Source organism: Chlorocebus sabaeus, chromosome 18 (assembly GCF_047675955.1).
Source record: "Chlorocebus sabaeus isolate Y175 chromosome 18, mChlSab1.0.hap1, whole genome shotgun sequence".
Taxonomy (NCBI): Eukaryota; Metazoa; Chordata; class Mammalia; order Primates; family Cercopithecidae; genus Chlorocebus; species Chlorocebus sabaeus.
In genome coordinates, this window is record NC_132921.1 from 4973779 (window position 1) to 4982862 (window position 9084).

The following is a 9084-nucleotide window of genomic DNA, read 5'->3' on the forward strand; positions in this document are numbered from 1 at the left end:
ATTTTAGTATTTGGGCAAAATGTTTAACACTCAAACATTTGTATTTTTCCTTCAGTTTTCAAAACAACTTTAAATCTCTCTTTTCAAAACAGCGTTAAATGATGTCACTCATTAGCTAGCAGGTGGCTGGCAGTGGAGAATTGTATTTAATGCTTCCATTTCCAATGCAGCTGGAAGCACAGACCAGGTGAGCGTGCAGTGTGCGGGTTCAACTTAGGAGCTGCAGGCTGGGCATTGAGTAAACTGGGGGCGGCACAGCAGCAAGCTGGGGTAGACCTCCGAGCCCCAACCAGGAACGTGAGGCATGAAGTCCAACCTCACACTATCTGCATGGAGATAGATCCAGGAAAATCAAGCCACTGGTAATAAAGGAATCAGTGCCGCCCAGAACATAAGAGCCATGTGTCCCACAGAAGAAACCACTGTTGGAAGTCCAGCTGTCATTTTAGGGCAGACTGAAAAGGAGATACAGAAAGTATCAGGGAAGTCAGCCGGGAGGACCATCCTGACCTGAGCTTAGTGACAGCCGAGAAAAAGAACGTGGCATCAGTGACGAAGTTCACGTGGTACTGGTTGTGAGGTTTGGCTACAATAGAGGATGAGGTGGCAATGATGATAAACTGTCATCGAACAGACATAAAGGATGAAATAATCTTGAATCCCTCCTGAGCCTACCAAGTCAGGCTAAGCCCAAAGAGAGTCTGGAGAAGGCTCTGCATTTGGACACCCAGCCCCTGCACTGGAGGAAAGCTGTGCATCTTCAATGGAGTTTCTCAATCCAAGTGGCTGGGGTGGGATCAAAAGCATGCTCTTGCCCAAGGTATTTTAAGTGTAGGAGTGAGAGGTATGCTGGGATTTCATTAAGATCTCTTTGGGGAACACAGAACACTTAGTGCCTGTCTAGGCCTTGTTTGTATCAGTACTAGGTTTGCAGCCAGATGGTTTTTTCAGCCCTACCCATAACCATTGCCCCCGAGTTGCTCAAGGGGACCACAGGGGTTCACCCAAACCAGCCACTGAGTCAGCCCAAGGGATTGGATTAAGTCTTCTGTGACCCTGTGCTTGGAGGTGCAGATGGCCTAACTTGTGGCATGAAATGCCACTGGTAATGGGCGACACTAAGACCTGAAATTTCACGGAAAGGCCAGCATGGTAAGTGTGTCTGCTTCGTAAGATTTTTGTGCAGATTAGGTGAGAGGAGAGGCTGTAGGTTCAGTGTAGAAGACAGGGGCCAGCTCAGAGCAAACGCCCCAGTGTGAGTCCTTGGAGCCTTATTATTCCTCGCGCTTCATCTTTGCTTCACATTTCACAGACTTCAAAGCATTTTCACTGAGCATCCTCATATTTGTTTCTCACCTTAGCTGAGAGATAGAGAGCACGGCACAGTTATAATTATGCCCATTTTCCATTCATGGATCTGATGGAAGTTGGGCGTTTTGCCCAGGGATGGCGTTGGGTGGTAATGGACCAGGGTTCCGAGGCCCAGGGACTCTACTGCCCAATGCTCTATTGAAAACACCAGGCTGCCGTTCCATGGTCATCTGTACCTGCACTACAGCTGTGTTGTTTTGTGGTATCTTTTTCCATTGTAAAATCAAATGATTTATAAACACATTAATTGATGCCACCAGAGCATTCCTAACAAGGAGTCTTTGATTCAGTAGGGATAACCCAGGCAAGAACAGGAAGAAAACTCACAAGGCTCTTGCTCCTGGAATGAGTGAATGATTTTTCAACCACTAAAACTGTCCTCTTGTAAATTCTTGGTTTTTGTTTTGTTTTGTTTTGGTTTTTTTTGAGACAGGGTTTCACTCTGTTGCCCAGAAAGAGTGCAGTGGTATGATCTCAGCTCACTGCAGCCTCAATCTCCTGGGCTCAAGCGATCCTCCCATCTCTGCTTCCTGGGTAGCTTGGATTACAGGCACATGCCACCATGCCCAGTTGATTTTTGATTTTTCATAGAGCTGGGGGTTTCACTATGTTGCCAGGCTAGGCTTGAACTCCTGGATGCAAGTGATCCTTTCATCTTAGCCTCCCGAAGTGCCAGGATCCCCACACCCGGCCTTGTACATCCTTCCATAAGCTCCCATGCATTCTCTCAGGTGTGTCTTGCTTCCTGGTTGTGGTCCCTAACCTGCCCCTGTACTCTCAAGTCTTTCCAGAAAACCAAGGGCTGCAGACACAGCATTAACAGCATAGATGGTGGTGAGTGCTCTCCACTGAGTGCCTGCTCTGTGGTGGGCAATGAACGAAGATCCTTGATGACTTTCCTTAATTTAGTCCTCACCATATCCACTGGCAGGTAACAGCCCATAAGCTGATAAAGGCAGGATCCGGACTGAGGCATGTCCGGCTCCAGATGCAAAGCTCCTCACCCAGGTGCTAGCCCACCTGCCTGGTCGGGGAACCAGAGCCAACACTGCCCTCTGCTCCCTTCCCCCTGGGGCCCCTCCCACAGGCTTCTGCAAAACCGGCTTGCACAAAACCAGGTGGCTTTCACCTGCCAGGGTTCATCTCAGGCCCTGCGCTCTTAATGATCACCGTAGATTTCCCCCTGGGAACCTGGCCCATCTTCTTTGTCACAAGACAGCCAGTTGAAATGAACACAGACGCAGGCTCTTGGGACCATCATGCCCCGCTCATAGCCTGGGGGAGAGCTCTGCAGTGGCTTCCAGAGTCTGCCCTCTCCACCACGCTTCTTTTCTCCTATGAAGATTCGCCGCCCCCGCCACCCCTGCGACCTCTTCTCTCTAAATTTCCACAACCGTCCTTCACTGAGCCCACACCCAGGACATAGGAAGATGGAGGTGGTGACTCACACAGGGCCTGCTGTCTAAGGGGTAATGGGGACATTCAATCAGAAATCTCCATGATATGTGAAGAGACTTAGGATTGAAAATGCGCAAGAAACACCTAAAGGAAAGGAATCATGGTCTGGGAGCCTCTGGCCTCCTTTTCTACACCACAAGCGCGAGCGTCTCCACGCATGCGCTCTCACCTCTTGCACTGGCTGCTCAGTGAATGTTCTTCTGGGTCTTCTGGGTGGAACCGCAGTTTGTTCAGCTCTCTCTCCGCACACCCCGGCGGGCCTAGTGCAGAGTCTGGTATTGCCCAGGTGCACAGCTCAGCACCTTCGCGCGGAAGAGCTTCAAGGGTCTGGGAGCTACTGCTGCATCACAAACCTCCCCAGGCCCAAAGGCTCACAGTTCAAAATACTGCCCATTACTCCTCACACAGTTGCGAGTCAGTTGTGCGGTTCTGGTGATCCTGGGTGAGGGGCCTCATTCCTCTGCAGGTGGCTGTGGGCTCTGCTGGGATGGCTGATGGGGTATGGCCTTGAGGACACACTCAGGTCTCCTTTGGCATCTGTTCCTCCCACAGGCAGGCCAGCATGCTCCTGGTAGTGGCAGCCTCCAGGACAGCAAGTGGAAACACAAAAGCACATTTTTAAAGCCGGCAAGTATGGATGTGACTCCTGTCCCCTTGGCCAGGACAAGTCGCTTGCCCAAGGCCAGTATGCATATGGAAAGGCACAGGCCTGAGAGGCCAAGGGGCATGACAGTGGGGGACTCTGAATGTCGGGGGCCCAGTGTACCTCATCCCACTGCAGAGGAAGCTTGCATCCAGCCAACCCAAATCCTACACACTTCCATTTTAATGGGTTTCACACTGAAATAAATGAATGTTTCTCAAGGCAACAATACATCCAGTTCTGCCAGTGCAGAGTCCTACGTCCTTTGTGTGGGCTGGGCAGAGTCTGCAAGGCCCCTGGGAGACAAAAGATGGGCCGTGAGAAGCGGGTCCCACGTGAGGATGACGAGAGGGTGGGAAGTGCCAACACAGATCCCACTTGGAACTTCATCTTCTCCAAGGAATGTCAAATTTTGAGTGGAAAGGGGAAAAAAAGGGGGAGCCCCAAACGTAACACAACACTCTGAAGTCAGTTCTTTTTCTCTCTTGACTAATTAAGCTTAACCAGAATGGTGGGGCTGTCAGGCGTGGGGAACCTTTCCCGAGAGAAGAAAGGAGCCGCTCTCCAGGTGGGTTCCCGACTCTGGCTGGCTCCCACCACAACATACATTTGGCATCCATGACAGCACCGTCAAAAATAATAGCGAGAAAGCTCACTGTCTGTCACGACGGAATAATTATGTATGGGCTTTCCTTACACTCAAGATGGATTAGATATTTCATTGAGGAAAATATATGTGGCTTTTAAAAAGAATGTAACGTATTGAGGGCACTGCTGAGATTAATAGCCAAATAAAGAATTTTTTTAAAAAAAGTTCTGTGTGTATGTGTGTGTGTGCGTGTGAACATGTCACTCATGAAGAGATGGGAGATGTCATTCCTAAGCTGGTTAATTACAAAATGCATTAATGTTTTATTATACCCTTATCAGTAATTAATCACCCACTTTGATGTAAAGTTCAGCCTCCGAAAAGTATCATGAAATTGTCCTTCATGTATGAATGAGGATTTTTAGGGGTGAACAAAGACCATGACAAAGATAGAAGAAGTGTATTCCCCCTGGAAGGAGGGCAGGGATTAGCCTTGTGTCTATCTTACATTGCGTATGTTATCCTTGGGGTGTTTATGAGGCCAGAACCAAAGGAAGCAAGAGAGAAAGAGAAAGAGACAGAGCAATGAAAGAGAGAGAAGACAGAGATAGAGAGAGAGAAGCAAGAGAGAGGGAGAGGTGTCTCCACAACAGAGGGATGGGGAGCTTTCCTTAGTGGTGTTCTTCAGGTGCAGAGTTTGAATAAAAATGCAAAACAGGATGCTCCCATTCAGTAAATATTATCGTTTTTATTCACTCATTAATTAAGTTGCTTAATTGCTGCTGTCAAAAGACTCTTGAGTTTGTGACTGGGGCTGCTGCACTGTTTTGATAGGAGCTGAAGGAGAGAAAGGCAATATCGCTTGCTCGCTTGGCTTTCTGAAGGAAGCCTCAGTGAGGCAGATCAGAAAGGATCCAAGAGGGTGATGTTGAGAGGGAACACTGCTTCTGGGGGGAAACAGCCAGTTGCAGGGCTCCTGTAGGAGGCTATTTCATTACTGTGATGGATGCCCATCACCGGCTTATTATCATTTCAGTCATTATTCTGTGAAAATCACTTTTATGCAAAATATGTCCCCCTTTAATCTAACTTCCCAAGAGGGGCAGGAATGGAAACAGACTCCGGCCTTGTCAGTCAACACAATCGTGCATCCCTTTGTGTCTGCTGCGGAGGAATGACTCTGGGCTGTTTTGGAACACATCCTGTCCACTGCACTCCATCTGCAAATTCCCAGCACTTCCAGAGCCTCCCATGCGTAATGCTCCACGTTTCTTCACACTGGGGTGATCACATGTCCCAGGGAGCCTAAGCCAGACTGCCGCTCAGCAAACACATACCAGAAATAGCCTACAAAGTGTCTTGGTGCTGACATTTGATTAATGTTCCCTGGCCTTTCCATGCTCAAATATGCTTTATTTGAAATATTTGAATAACCTTTGAGCACACCCTTCCTAATTTGTCACCCTGTGCACACCCAAAAATAATAGACAGGCTAATCCTGCAGTCACTGCGCCCTCTTGCCCAGGAAGAGACGACTCCCGCCATGTCTAAGCACACTGGGCTTCCCAAGAGGGGCGGCTCCACCCCATCTACCAACGAAGTGTGGAAAAACAATGAAGAACAACAACATGGACCCACTGGCATCACCCTCAATGGGAAAAGTGATGGTGGATCTGCACAGTAAACATGGGTGTGTGTATCTGACCTTCTTCCCCAGAGTCTCAGGTAGAGGGGAGCTCCATCCAAGTTAACTCTGCTCCCCCACCTGAGTGCAACTAAATGTTTTTCTTCTGCCTTTCACAATGTAGCTACTTCTCCATCCAGTGGAGCCAAGGGCATCTATGTGTGCATGCATAGGCCACGTATGCATTGCCTGCGTATCGTGTGCATGTATAGGTTGTTGCATATGTTTGCATGTGTGGATTGTTGCATATGTGTGCATGTGTGGGTGGTTGCATATGTGGGCATGTGTCCATGTTCTCTACACTTTCTCAATGACCTCAATTGCACGCTTATTGGGTGCCTGGTTGATAGTTTATCTGAGAGGAGCTGCCACATGGTGAGCCTCACCTGCAGGCTGGAAAACCAAGCCATACAGATAATACGATGAAGGGCTAGGAGGGCAGGCCAGTTAGCTAATGTTACTTGAATCTTTATTTTTTTGTTAACATACAGCTAGACACATTGGAATCCTGATGTCAAATCATTATGAATTTTCTGCCAAAAAAAAAAAAATCTTCATTTTCAGGGCTACCATGGACTTTGCTTGCATATGCTGGGAAATTACTCTCTCCTTTGCCATGAGGAAGGTAGGAAGAAAGGAGGGAGGGAGAGAGGGAGAGAAAGAGGGAGGGAGGGAAGGTTGAGAAGCACATCAGTTCACAGCATTATTCTCACCCTCTTCAATTTTCTGAGAAATTCATTTGCATTTAGGACAAGGTGACTTCCTTCTGTTTTCCACTACCTTCATGAAAGAAGGTGGGGAATAGTTGTTACAATTTTCTAACACTTACCTTACAAATCTAATGGTTTTATTTGACTATTAAACCCAACTCTGTGAAATATATTTAAATGCCTTGGTATCTTACATCTATGGGTATTGATTAGGTAAGATACTAACAATGGGGACTATCAAATTCCTATAATGGCCTGAATGTGTCCCCCCAAAATTCATATGTTGAAATCCTAACCCTAATGTGATCTTATTAGGAGGTGGGACCTTTGCGAGGTGATTAGGTCATGAGGGTGAAGCCCTCATAATTGGAATTCCTGTCCTTATAAAAAGACACCAGAGAGCCCCCTCGCCCCTTTTGCCATGTGAAGACACAGTGAGGAAGCAGGGCCTCACCAGGCACTATACCCAGCCTCCAGAATTGTGAGAAATTAATTTCTGTAGGTTATAAACCACATAGTCTATGGCCTTTTGTTATAGCAGCCCAAATGGACTAAGACAGGGGCCATTATGTCCTATGATTGGTAGACAGAGATGCTGAAGTTTGTATAGACCAGGAAACCCAGGAGCTCAAATCACAAGGAACCTGGAGCAGAGGGAGGGGAGGGTGGAAACGGGAGACTACTGGAGCAAGAGCTCTAACGCGATCATGCTGCAAATTCACGATGAGTTAGAGGAAGCCAACACCATGTCTTCATCACACTTCCAATCACATTAAATGATTTAGATTTCAAACTTCTGAAAATAGTAGCACAAACACAAGTGTTGATCTAAAACAGGAAGATTACAAGCATACCACAGATATATGAAATATTTTCCAGGAAAAGAAAAAAAGCCACCAGGGGAAATATGGTTTTACATGTTATTATTCTTGTCATGTTTGCAAGCATTCATGTAGACAGTCTTTGTTTGAGTAGGAAATGACACAACTTGATGCAATATGGACAATATTCTGGAACAAGATTCTAAAAAATTTAAAATTCTAGTTTTTGACATCTAAAGTCAAATTTTCTAAAAATTGAAGAAATAATTATTTCACTTACTGCTTATGTTGGCTTTCTATTACCACTATAAAAAATTACCACAAACTTACAGACTGGAAACAGTATAAAGTTATCATCTTGCTGTACCGTGGGTCAGAAATCAAACATGGGTCTCCCTGAGCTAAGATCAATGTGTAGGCAGGGTGTGTTTCTTTGTCTGCTGGAGAGGAGAATTCATGCCTTCCTTTTCCAGCTTCTAGAGGTCACCTGCCATCTTTGGTTGGCAGACCCTTCCTCCATCTTCAATTCTGTCTTCTGATTTAAGTACCCTGTCAATCTCTTTAACTACCCTCTTCTACTTTTAAGAACCCTCATGATTACACTAGATCCACCTGGATAGCCTCTGTATATTAAAGTCCGCTGATCAGCAAACATAACTCCATATGCTCCCTTAATTCCTCTTTGCCATGTAGCTCACATATTCCCACGTTCCAGGACTAGGATGTGGACATCTTTGGGGGCCATCATTCTGCCTACCACACTGCTTTTAAGGTAAGCAAGAACAACATGAAGAGTGGAAGGAAAGGCCGTCCCAGTAGGCAGGGATTACCACACTGGGCTGGCTAAACACTCTCAAGATATGCCATGGAAAGTGCAGAAGGTTGTATGATCAGATCAATCTGGGAAACGTGAGATCATCGCATCTTTTTCCTAGAGGTTTGTATGGTTCCTGTGTCTGCTCTAACAAAGTACCACAGACAGGTGGCTTGAAACAATAGAGATTTATTCTCTCACAGTTCTGCAGGCTAGAAGTCTGAGATCAGAAATCAAGATGTCAATACAGCCCAGCTCCATCTGAAGCTGATGTGGTTTGTTTGGCTGTCGCTACCCAAATCTCAAATTGAAGTGTAATTCCCATAACTCCTACCTGTGGCGGCAGGGACCAGATGAGAGGTAATTGAATCATAGGGGTGGTTGCCTTCATGCTTTTCTGGTGATAGTGGTGTGTTCTCATGAAATCTGATGGTTTTATAGGGGTTTTCCGCCCCTTCTCTCTGCACTTCTCCTTCCTGCCATCATGTAAAGAAGGACATGTTTACTTTCCCTTCCACCATGATTGTAAGTTTCCTGAACTGTGAGTCAGTTAAACTTCTTTCCCTTATAAATTACCCAGTCTCAGATATGTCTTTTATTAGTAGCACGAGAAGAAACTGATACAAAAACCTATGGAGGAATCCTTCCTCGTCTCTTTTAGCCTCTGGTGTTTGCCAGCTATTCTTGGCCCTCCTTGACTTACACATGCATCACTCGTATCTCTGCCTCCATCATCACGTGGGCATCCTCCCCCTGGTCTCTCTCTCCCTGTCTCTATCCTACTCTTACAAGGACATCCGTCATATACGACGAAGGGCCCACCTTAAATCCAGTATGACCTTAAGTAAGTACATCTGCAAAACCCTTATATCCAATTAACATCACATCAACAGGTATGAGGACTTCAACCTACCTTTTTGGGGAGGTAGAATTCGACCCAAAACAAGGCCCACACTAAGGATTAGCATTTTACAGAGTCTGAGAAGTACTAGGG

At 46.4% G+C, this 9084-nt stretch overlaps 1 long non-coding RNA gene across 1 annotated transcript; it reads right to left on the bottom strand.

The window, feature by feature from the left end:
* Window positions 1-804: 804 nt before the first annotated feature.
* Window positions 805-8808, bottom strand: LOC140709038 (uncharacterized). The gene is made up of 2 exons (XR_012089370.1): window positions 8425-8808; window positions 805-3411 (listed from the first exon to the last, which is right to left on the bottom strand). It is a non-coding gene; the product is annotated as an uncharacterized lncRNA (long non-coding RNA).
* Between the last annotated feature and the right edge of the window lie 276 nt (window positions 8809-9084).